The following is a 12,043-nucleotide window of genomic DNA, read 5'->3' as shown; positions in this document are numbered from 1 at the left end:
TGGAATATTTCAGATTTCAAAGAAATATCACCTTATTATAAGGTCAATGTAGAGATTATTTCCAATACCCTTCAAACCCATGCTCAGATACAGTACCTCTCTTCAACACACACAAATAAAACAAAATGTCAGAAGTTTGATGTGTAATAGAAAAAAGAAAAATTGGGACATGTTGCACCAAGAGCAGTGAAACAGCAAAAAATAAAATGAAAATAATAACATTGAAATGTATTTTTATTGATCGATAAGTTATGTAACATTAGTATGATACAAAGCAAGTTTGATATGACAATGGCAAACACATAATTATAATATTGTTTATTTTCCTTAGATGTTATATTTAACATATTTACATAAAAGACCAAGATGTAGGCAAAAGCTTCAGTAATTTGACTCCATTGAGTGCTTTCAGTAAACAATAGGTTTCTCCAGCAAACATCTTATTGCCTTAATTGAACCTCCTTGAAAAAGAAAACCACACACTTTGTAATGTAAATGTTAATTGTAGTAGACAATGGTTCTAGGTAAATAGCACCCCTGGACATGAAGTAAATGAAAGGAATACAGGCACTTAACAATGAAAGGTTGTTTGCACAAACAGTGCTTCAAATGTAAATAAACAAGGGTCTTCTCAACGGTCACTACAGTAGTAAAACTTTGGCACGTGTACAGCAGCCAAATTGAGAATTTATGTATATAAAGTCTCTCAGACTTTCTAACTGAAACTAACAGTGGTTTAACAGGCTTCTCCAGTCTGAAGTCATATAAGGAATTGAAGCTACAAAGGAAATTGTACTACTTTTAAAGAAAAAAATGTATATTTGGGATTGTCAGTAATCCAGGCCACATGGAAGATAACAGGCTATTTGGGATATTTTCTAATTGCAATGGTTACATTTCTGTGTAAATGCCTATACAAATGTTTGCTTGGTGACATATGGAAAACTTAAGGACTTTTATGAAAAGGTGGCAATGGGGACCTCCAAAGCACCAAAGTTTCTGCTAGGCATAGTATTATTTTTAGATTACATTAAAATGGCTATTTAGACCCATCTAGCTGAGACAATTTCAAAATAAACTTTTTATCATATTGTTATAATCAACTTTCTGCAGGTTAATGACTTCATAGTTTTACTTCTAGTGTATATCTACTAGCACAATTAGACCAAGTTCCTAGATGTATCATGTTAAGAGGTAAAAAGCCTCATGAAATTATAATGACTGTTTATATAGAGATATGTATTTTAAAATACAGCCCACCCAAAACAAAAGTAAAAATGTGGTCACAAGGCCATAATCTCATGGACTGAGATTTTAACATTAGGGGCAGGTAGTCATGGGACTTTCTTGGAATTGCTTTATAATAGGTTGCCTTGAATTCTGAAAATCTCAAACAACGAAGAAAGCAAAACTTAATTATGGCCAGATTAAACAGTGGTTTAAAAATTAACAGAAGCAGACAGTGTGCAGCAGCTACAGACCAGTTGGTGCTGCCATTTGGGGAGCTGCAGATGGCTGTGGGTGGGAAATGCCTTTACTTTCTTAAGCGATGGAGATGAGTATGGTGTGTGCACATGATGTTTTTTTCATACCCCCACCCCCCAACAGGGCTGTCTGTCATAGGCTGCCCGGCCCCGCTTTATCACTTGCCCCCGAGCGTGGGAATCGGAGCGTCCTGCCGTTCACATCTCCTGCATTCCGTTTAGCGGAATCAATTAGGCAAGACAGACCCTCAGATTCCCCACCCCCTTTCCATTTTTGTCAGGTCTATATACGTCCTAATTATTTCAGTTTGGGATGCCAGAGCTGTTTCCTGGATAGACCTGATCATCCTTAAACAAAAAGAGAGGAGGCGCACACGTGGGTTGTGGCGTAAATGTCACTTTCATTTCCAATGCTAGGCGCAGAGTAAGACAGAACATTTTTTTAACACTTTGACAAGAGGGGAGGCGATCTCGTCTCCATCATGTCTTTCTGCTTCAGTAGCTTCCTCAAGGAAACCCTCTTGGAACAGAGAAGCATCTGTCCTTGTATTTTGAATAGAAAAATAAAAATCAGCCCTTGCTTTTTTTTTTTTTTTTTTTCATTTTTCCTGCTAGCTCTAAGTCCTCAATAGATATAAATTACTAACCTTCCGGTATAAACTTTTCTGAAGGTCTAATTTCGTACAAATTGACATACAGCCCAAATACATGTAAAGTAATTTCCAAGCACAATCTTCAAATTTTGAGGGGGAGGGGCCTCAGGAAGGAACTACCCAAGTCTACATATTATGGAATCATTTTAAACTAGGTACCAGACATCTCTGCAACAGCTTTCTAAGGAAAAAATTCCTGATATATAAACTTTTGCCTTAAAATAGAACAAACTGCACATGCATCTTTACTCATTAGCACTATATACTTCTTTGCAGCTGCAACAACCCCTCTCAAGATATATCTGGCACCTTGATATTTTAGCATATGTGTGTCACTTAATTTCCTCTCATCCCACCTTTAATCATAAGGGAAAAAACAAAACAAAAACAAAGTTAGATTCAATAAGTATTCCTGACCTTTCTGGTTTTTACTGTCTCTCGGTTGTAGTCTTTCACTCTCACACGCTCCCCGGCGATCTTGAAGGAGTTTTTACTTTCGGTTATCTAGCTTTATGAAGACCAATACACTCATACAGCTAGATAACCAAAGATAACAACTCGCTTCCCACACAGGCCTCTGTCTTCGTCTTGCCAGACTCCAGGTCCCGATCCTTTCTGGCAGTACCGAAGAGTAGTCGTCCAGGATACTTGCCGCGCTTAAGATTCCTCCTTTTATGTAAATATGACCTGGTTTCTGTTTGTGTGTGTGCGCGGCTAAAACATCCAAACGAGATCTGTTGCCTTCAGAGTTTATTCCGAACTTTTTTTTTTCCTTTCAGCAAGTAATCTCCGGCAGCGTTAGCCAACAATTCATCTATTAATATCAGAAAATAAAACCAGCTATTAAGGTGCAGCAAGCTGTTACGAGTGAGCAGCAGCATCCGTCCCTTCACAGGCCTCTATTTGCATTGTAAATTGCTTCTTTCTCACGCAAGACTCTTTAGCCTCTCTCTATAGAGATGTATAAAGCCAACGGCAATTTCCAGCGCAGGTTAAGGAGGAAGGAAAAAAAAACCATCCCATTCTATAGAAGTGACAGCTGATTCAAGGATCTGCTCCTGATCCTTTTTGGTTAGGCACACCATGAGCTTTCTACCAAGCGGTGGCAGCTTGATTGCACATATCTTGTGTGTATGTGTTTTAGGGGGAAGATCCTCGATTTCACAGGGCTTCTAGGCTGGGAAGGAGAAGATGCCGTCTTGCTGGCCTGCTGCTGCCCCCGGTCTGAAAGAAGGAGAAAAGGGCCATCATTGGAGGGGCTTTCACTGCCAAATTGTGGACCAGCCCGGCAAGGTCAAAGGTTCGAGACCGCGGGAGACCAAGGTAATGATGATGTCATGAGAAATCTCAAGTACATGGTTATTGATATGCATCAGTGATCAGCCAACTGCCCCACGCCTGCTGCCTGAGCAGCGGCAGCGACAGCAGCAGTAGCGGCAGCATTGCAACAATCCCTATTTTCTCAATCAACATCTCTTCCGCTAGCACTACCGACTGCTCCTGGAAAAGCAACCCGCGGCCTTTTACCTCCTCCGTGCTAGTGTAGATCGTTCTAATATCCAAAGACTGGAAGAAATCTCTCTCTAAGGACAGATAAAAGCATTTCAGATCTGGGGAACGTCTTTGCCTGCATTTTTCTTCTGGCAGATTGCATAGGCAGACAGATGGAAGGCACTTTGCTATTGCTTAAAGCAGGGCCTCGTTTTCTGGGGCTGGGAATCAGATCTGTATTACGCAGTGAGTCGATGTGTGATTACATTGACAATTTGCTCTGGTGGTGTGTTTTTAATGGCTTCACAGCTCAGTCATGTTTTGTATCTATGTACCATGGTGATAGGGCAGCGTATTTTGTTCTGTAAGTTCAAACTGAATGCTCTTAAGCAAGCGGACTTCATCCTGGTTTTTAAAAAATGACTGCATATGTAGGGTGTGTGTGTTAGAATGCAGCACAGATAAACATTGCAGCATTAGTTTCTAATGCTGTACACAACTCTGCTGTAATGAAAATCCTGAGCCTTTGTCTATTGTTTTAAACATCAATTTTCATACGAAAGGAAAAATGTAATAGTCTTGCTTCTGAAAGTATGAAAGAAGCATTGTTACCTCATGAAGAATACATATAAAACACCTGGATGTTAAGAGCATAACTCTGCCCTGCCTTCCCCTTCTCCGCCCCCACCTTTCTTCTATCTAGAGAGGAATGCTGTTTTATTAATTAATTAGCCTCATTCCTTTTCTTAGAACTTTTCAAAGTGTGAATATGATCACTTCAAAGAGTCCTTTTCTTCTTCTCTCTCCTTAGTAATGAGTAATCTATGTCTAACACATCGATAATACACGTAGTTGTAATATTCAAATGTCCCTCAACAGAACATCTAAGGTAACCTACATAAGATTCATATTTACCAAGGGTGAACCTTATGAACTGCTTTTCAAAATTTCAAGTTATGTTTGGTCATATTGCTATTCTTTAAAATATATGCTATTAGAGTAATCTTAATACTCATCGCACATATGACTAGTTTATCAGAATACTCTCATTTCTATAGATTATTTTCCCCAACAACTAAAACACTTTTGGAATTAACATACACTCTTTCATTAATTCAGTGACTTATTCATTTAAGACACGAATGTGAACACGCTTACTGAATTACATACAGAGCACATATATATAAACCCTATAAAAAAAAGACTAGCAAGAAAATCAGAATAGTGAGGAAAAGCCTATAATTAAGAGTTTAAACTACAATATTACACCAATTAAAGATACGACTTAGTAACATAGATGCCAGCATTTCCCAAGATTTTTTATTTATTTACTTTTTTGGTAAACATTCCAGTACTGATTATTTAGAAAAGACTAAGCTCTTGAAATTGTTCATCTATTTTTCTTATCAAATTATGGTACAAGAGGTACAATCAGAAATGGCTGCATTGGGTTATACATAAAATGCACAAGCAAACCAAAAACTAATTCAGAGAAACACACCTCCATGAAGTTACTGTTCCTTCTTGAACTATCTGGTCATAACATAAACTACTAAATAAAAATGTAATATATCACTGAGGCACATTTCACTTTAGACATTATGTCAAACAGTAATGAGCTTTGCCGCCTTGGAAGAGTGACAGTATTGTGGCCTTGCTTTCCAAGACACAGATGCAGAATCATTAGTGATTTGGCATGTATTACTTAAAGCAAGCATGTGGTCAGATGACAGATATTTTTAGAATATCCTTTTGCTTTATATATACCTGGGTGGGGGTTGGTGGAAGCAAAGAGATGTCATGCATTTGTCTGTGTACATTTATCACCACCATATCTGTTGAATTTGCAAAGTAACAGGGCTATATTTCCACACTTAGCAACTAAATGCATTTTTAAAACCAAAGTACCCATCATGAAAGCCAAGACATTGAACATTTGATATGCTTCTACAATTAAAAGCTATAGAAGATACTGTCTTAAAATAGCATATTCTAGGGCAATGCCACATAGTCATATCAACTGGACTCCAGGCCTGGTCCCCATGCCTGGCACATATGACATAGACTCATCATGGGAGCTCCAATAAGTAAAATGAACCATTAGGATTATAGGCAGTCTGTTCATTAGCCAGATAGCCAATTAGATATTTTACTCTCCACTATCTCTCAGGATATGCAGAAATAAAAACTACACAGGAAGGTTTAACACAGAGCATCTGATTATTTTGAATATTGCCAAAGTTTATATGATAGTTTACCATACATATTTCAAAGACTGTATTATTATACAGGATGTGACACAAGTTGAAACAATTGTGTAGCCCTAAAGATTCCTAGCAATGTCTGTCACATACTAAGAGCAACTATTAACACCTACATGTTATATCAGATATTTTTGCTTCAAAAAGCTATTAAGCTGAGCAGAATACCATTTTGAAATCTGCATACTGAAGGATATACTGAATTTAAATGGTTTGCCTGCTCATTCACTAATAAATTCCCATTAATGGCCAGTAGATTAGGACGTGATTGTCATGCTTGTTTTCTAATATTTTTATAGGTCTCCAGATGGCTGAAACATGAATTGAAACATTCTGGTTTACTTGGGAGTAAACAATCTCTGTTTAAGTTAAAAGTGAAAAGTTAGGTTTTCCACATTATTTGGATCAGAATTATGCTATTTCATAAATTCAAATGCATTAGGTTTGTCACCAATATTTGGAACACCTCTGAATCCTATTCAGATTACTGCAAAGTACATGAAGAATTGGCCTATCACTGAGATTCCCTTTTAATATTTGGTTTGTATGATTCAAATGCATGTAAACCACAGTCCACTAGTACAGTCAAGACTACCATTTTCTACATAAAAGCCATTTAATTTACAGTGATTTGTATAGTTCAGGTAAGGTACCTGACCGGCTTACTTTCTAACAAAAGTATTCTATTGTTTACTCTGTATCTCAAATTTCTTTTTTATGGGCAGTTACAGGTTATATTTGTATTGTGCTTGATACATAATATACAAAGGCTCCCTGCAGAGGAGAAGGCTGCACATACAGAAACTTAGAGCATGAATTAGGAGATATGAAACCCACTGCAGGCCTGCCACCCAGTAAATAATATTCTATTTTGTACATCACTTGGATTTTATCAAATGTAAATTTCAAAATTACCTTTGGTTGGTTGGATTGTCTATTCATTTATGCTTCTTTGCAGTCTCATCTGAAAAATAGTCCAGAAAACAAATGATCACAGTTTTTATATATATGAATAAAGTCATGTAGCTATTGCTTCATTTAAAATATTATTACCATGATTCCTTAAAATGCCAAGAGATTCCATAAAACCCCAGTACAATGTATCCTGGGTCTCAGCACCCACAGGGTTAAATATGCTAATTTGCATTTAAATGGAGACATACATGATAATGTGAATGCAAAATATGCAGAATCTGGAGGGGTTTGAGAAATTAATTTTTCTTTCTTCTTTTCTTTTGTTTTTATCTTGGAAGGAAGAGGGACTCTTAAAAAAACATTAGGGACTTGAACCTTGTAACCTGCCATACAAAAGAAGAGAGTCTTTCCATGTAAGGATTTTAAGTCTGGAACAGCCTTATTTTCTAAATGTTTAAGGAACTGTATTTCCAGGCCTTTCGAACAATGGGAATCCCTGGATAAATATCTACTCCATTAGAAAGATGCAAATAGTTTACTGTAAGGCCACAGCACGGTGAGATGTGCATTCATATCTATGGCTCCTGATTGGCTCTTTCCTCCAGTAAATCAATGAATAATGTAAAACCTGATTGCTGTAAAGTGGTGGATTTTTGAAAAATTCCCTTCCCCCATTCTCTCTCGATCCAAGATTCAGGAATTCAATACTCCCCCAAATAGGTTGCTTTTCTTTTATGATTTTTTATGCTTATTGTTATTTTGGACTGGAGGGGTGGGGCTATTGGTTTTGCAAAATGAAAGTATTGCCCCGGTTTAATTACGCTGACTGTGGGAGCTCGCTTCCTGAGACAGCGCCCTAATTACCGGTGCCAAGGTGGAGAAAGGAGGGTGGTGGGCAGAGGTGGACACCAAGAAAGGGAGGAAACGGAATCCGACTCTGCGGTTCTGGGCCCAAGGCAGCCACAGCTCCAAAGGGGCCCCCGGCCGTGGCCGTGACTTGACAGAGCCTCCGGTCTAACTTCTGATCAATTCCACTGCTCTCCTGACCTCTCAAGATAGTCCCCCATTCAAGCACCGCGGGTACATTTGCAAGATAAAACGCCGCAGAAACTAATGCAAATACATTGCTCGAGTTCCCATCACCCTGGGTTCCTGCAGATAATTCCAGGCCACAGAAAGGAGTTCTTGCCTTCCACAGACGGGTCTAGACTCTAAGCAAACCGCAAAGACCCAGCTCCATTTGGATACCAGAACCGCTGCAAGTACCAATAACGAACCACGATGGTTGCATCTTGATGAATCTGAACTTGGGATAACCCTGTAAAGCGGCCTCTCACCTCACAAAATTCAAAAGGCAAAGAGAAAAGGGAAGTGGAAAGCCACCAGATCTAGTTAGCTACTGTACTAAGTTTTCCACCAAAATCTAATCAGACCCTCGTTTCCTTGCCAGGTAATTGCAACTTTGGGGGCGGTTAAAGGGAGGCGAATTATTCAAAATGCGAATTCGAATCCAGAAGTACAAAATACAAGTGCATTTTGCTCTAGGTTTAAAAGGGAAACCCCCACCACCACCACCACCATCACAAAATTAGATACAAAAAATCCCTTTTCCAACGCGAAGATTTCCTGGCATCTCTCTGCGACTGGGGGTCAAGCCGCTGGATAATTAACAGTACTGGCTCAGAAAACTCACGAGATCAACAGGTTTAACATCCGAGGCACACAATCAATTAGCTGAAGCAAAGCCCCGGACTGGCCCTCGGAGCGGCCCGCAGCGGGGCTCTGCGGGCACCGGCTAGCGGGCGAGATGAGGAGTGCGGGCGCGGGGCCGCGGCGGGCACTGCTGGCCTCACGCCGCCGGCAAGCTGCAGCCTGAGGGCCGCCACGATACTCACTTGATCTCCCTGCGCCAGGCAATGCTGCCCCCCCAAATCCAGCTGGGCAGGAACCGAGGCGCCGGCTGAAAGACAAGATCCAGAGTCACAGCACGGCCGCAGCACACAAACAGGCTCCTTTCGGCGTCTCCAAAAAAAAAAAAAAAAAAAAAATGTGTTTTTTTCATCATTCCTCTCCTCTGCTCAGCACATTTAAAACTGCCGCTCAATTCCACATGGTGATTCTTGGTTGATTGCGTCTAAAATAGTTTAAATGGGTCTTCCCTTCTGGGGAGAGGGAGAAGGGAGCAAAAGACCAAGGAGGAAAAAAAAAAAAAGCCAACTTTTCCCCCCCATGCCAGGCACTTGCTCCCTGAGCCTCGGAGTGGAGAGTGAAGTGGTGTGTGCGAGGCTTGGCAAGTTTTTGGGGGGGCTGTCCAAGGTCTAGTCCAGCCCCCTCTGCCGAGGAGGACGTGCTCTGAAACTCAACCAATTTCCCCACTGCTTTTGTTACTGATGAACTGAAGCCCTATTGTTCATCCATTGCCACGGTCTTTTTCAGTCCCCACACTACGTTCTGCGTTGCCAGAGATAATGAATTTGCACCCAAACCTCTCATAGTCCCCTCCTGACAGACGGAACAAATTAGAAATGTCTCGTCTGAAGGAAGGCAATGGCTACATTTTCCTATTGTAGGATGCAAAGCACACATTTCTTTGGAAACTTCTTTTGCGTTTTTTAAACATCCTTTTCTTCTCTTTTTCTTTTTTCCTCCAGTTTTTTTCCTCTCTTGGTTTCTTAAGATTCTTCTTTTTTTAAAAAAAATAAAGAATCGCCCTGTCGTTTTTCCAATGAACCGTTTCATGTAACTTGTGAGTCTTCCTAACCTTCTTCCCCTTCTTTCCTCTCCTTTCTTGACTCCCTTTGCAATTTTATTTACAAACTTGGAGAATGACCTTTTGACTCGCATACTTTTTTTTTTTAAAGGTCTTTTGGTTCAAGTCCCCCTTCTTCACTCCTTCCCGTTTGTATCGTGGTTGTTAAATGTGTTTGGCTAAAGACAAGAAATGCATTCTAAAGATTTTTATTCTCTAAACTCTAGAGCTATTCTAAAGGTACCAGGGACGCGCCACAGGGGTTATCTATTTGAGGAGGAAGAAAAAGCGTGTGTGTATGTCTGTATGTCTGTGTGTGTGTGTGTGTGTGTGTGTGTGTGCGCGCGCGCGCGCGCGCGCGCGCCTGTCTTCCAGGGAGACACGGAGAGATGTGGGAGGGTGGGGGTGGAAGTGTGCAGACGACAGAGAAGGGTGGGGGCTTCGAGGGTAAGGTGGGCTTCCTGCAACACAAGCAGGGAGGCTGTCAGGGGTGTGGGCACGGGAGTGCGGGGAGGCGGTACAGGAATCCGTCCCGCAGAGTGCCGTCTGCCTCTGTGGGCCTGTTTGCGCGCCTGGGGCTGGCCGCATCGTGGGCGCGGGTATCTGCGTGCCCGGGTGGTAGTTCCGAGCCTGCGCGCGTGCGACCGGGTACGGGAGGGGGGGAGTGCCGTAAAAATTCAGACTAGTGGCCCGTATGTAAATGCGGCCCGGGGGGAGCAGGGAGGCGGTAATGAGAGCCGCTGGCGCTCAGCCCCGCCGGCGGCCCCTAGCTTTCCCGCCAAGTGCAGCCGGAGGACAGACAGCCATGCGTGTCCTTGGCGTGAGAGCCCCCACCCGCCGCGCGCGCCCGCCCCCCGCGCACACGCACACACTCCCCTCGCAGGCGTGGGGCCCAATGGCCACGAGCATGTCAGGAAAACAAAGCTGGGGCTGAGAGGTGGAACGATGAAACGGCAGACTTGGCAGCCGAGGGCAGAGCGGAGGAGCCGCCACCGCAGCCACCGGCGCCCCTTTCTTGTCTGCTCGCAGCTCTGCCCTCCGGCCCAGAAGAAGCCGAGGACCATTTCTTAGCTGCCCGAGAGAAGGTGGCGAGCAGAGGAGGGGGCGGATGTGTACAGGGAGGTGCCAGCGGCCCCGTGCGCGGGCACGCACACGCCGGCGCGCAGGGCTGCCGTGGGCGGAAGGAGGGGAACGAAAAGGCCTCGGCAGCGTCTCAGGGAGGCACTACCTCCGTGCTGAGGCCGTAGAGTTCTAAGTGCAAAACACCAGGCCAAATCCGGCAAGGCGGCGGCTACGGAATGGCTCACACCTCAAGCCTCCTTCTGCAAACAATGCGATGGGAAGCACCTGGCTGTTCAGGGGAAGCCTTTGCTGGCTTCTCTTTTTAAAGGGGTGAACTCGAACTCCAACCTAGGAGTGCTGGCCTAGATGGCTCTTCAGATAAGTTCCAGACGTGGCTGTGGAAAGACTGATCTCTCTCTGCTCAGAGCGCCTACCTCGGTGCTCACTAGCGCAAGCACCTCCCAACACACACACACGAACACCACGACACTCCCATCACTTTAAAACGCGCGCTCATCACCCTGCTGTTAATGAAGCCGCTGAGCGTAATGAGTGCACAGGTAAATAGGTGCCGAAACCAGAAGCCTTCGCCAGTTGGCTGGGCGATTTACCTCTCCCTACAGGGAACACTTGTAGTTATCTTGTTTTAGGAGTGATTTGCTGTTGTCTGTGGTCTCCCCCTCCTCTTCTTGTGGAGAGAAGCCAAAAAATATATATATGTTCCGTGGTCAGAGTCTTCTTTCTGATAAGCTACCCGAGCTTTGGTCTAAAACATTTGCTTAATCTGTTGGTTTTGGTTTGTTGTTTTGGGGCGTGTTGCTTTTCTGAGGGAAGCAAAAGAACGTGTGTTTGGTGGGGCTGGCAGCTCAGGACAAGAGTCTGCGTGTGCGGCCGGAAGGCTGGCGAGTCTGAAAGCCGCGCGGTGCAGAAAGAAGGCGACGGCTTGTCCTCCCCCGGGGCCGGCACTGGCCCCTTTGGCACCTCCGGCCTCGGCTCGGCTACTGCCGCCGCCGCCCGCGTTCTCGGGTTCCGCCGGCTGCCGCTCCGTGTTTTCCCCCATCCCGGCTTCACGTTCAAGGTTTAGCTGCGAGGTCACGTCCATTGACGTCAGCTCCCTGTCTCCCTCTACGTCCGGCTACATTTACATACATCAAGGAAATTAGGGCATTAAAAAAATATGCAAATCCTGCGCGAAGAGGAGCGGGTGCATTCCTGGCGCGATCGCCTTTTATTGAAGCTTTTAATTAAAGGGGCCAGTTGGCGAGCCCCTGAAACAACCGCCAAAACCCCCCAAAAGAGAAAAATAAACGCTGTAGCCTTCGAGAACGGTTGTTTCGGCTCCTGTTCTGTGGGCGGCTGAGGACCGCCGGCTGCCCGGCTCGGAGAAGAACAGGTTAGAGGAGGCAGCTCCAGCCCATGCATAATCAG

At 43.5% G+C, this 12,043-nt stretch overlaps 1 long non-coding RNA gene across 1 annotated transcript; it reads right to left on the bottom strand.

Moving 5' to 3' along the window:
* Positions 1-216: 216 nt before the first annotated feature.
* Positions 217-10,177, bottom strand: LOC117064935. The gene is made up of 3 exons (XR_004429752.1): positions 8,700-10,177; positions 6,805-6,853; positions 217-3,361 (listed from the first exon to the last, which is right to left on the bottom strand). It is a non-coding gene; the product is annotated as an uncharacterized LOC117064935 (long non-coding RNA).
* Between the last annotated feature and the right edge of the window lie 1,866 nt (positions 10,178-12,043).

The sequence above is a fragment of the Trachypithecus francoisi genome, unplaced genomic scaffold (genome assembly GCF_009764315.1).
Source record: "Trachypithecus francoisi isolate TF-2019V2 unplaced genomic scaffold, Tfra_2.0 Lachesis_group2, whole genome shotgun sequence".
Classification (NCBI taxonomy): Eukaryota; Metazoa; Chordata; class Mammalia; order Primates; family Cercopithecidae; genus Trachypithecus; species Trachypithecus francoisi.
The sequence above is the reverse complement of the archived record's forward strand: the minus strand, read 5'-3'. Positions and strand labels throughout refer to the sequence as shown.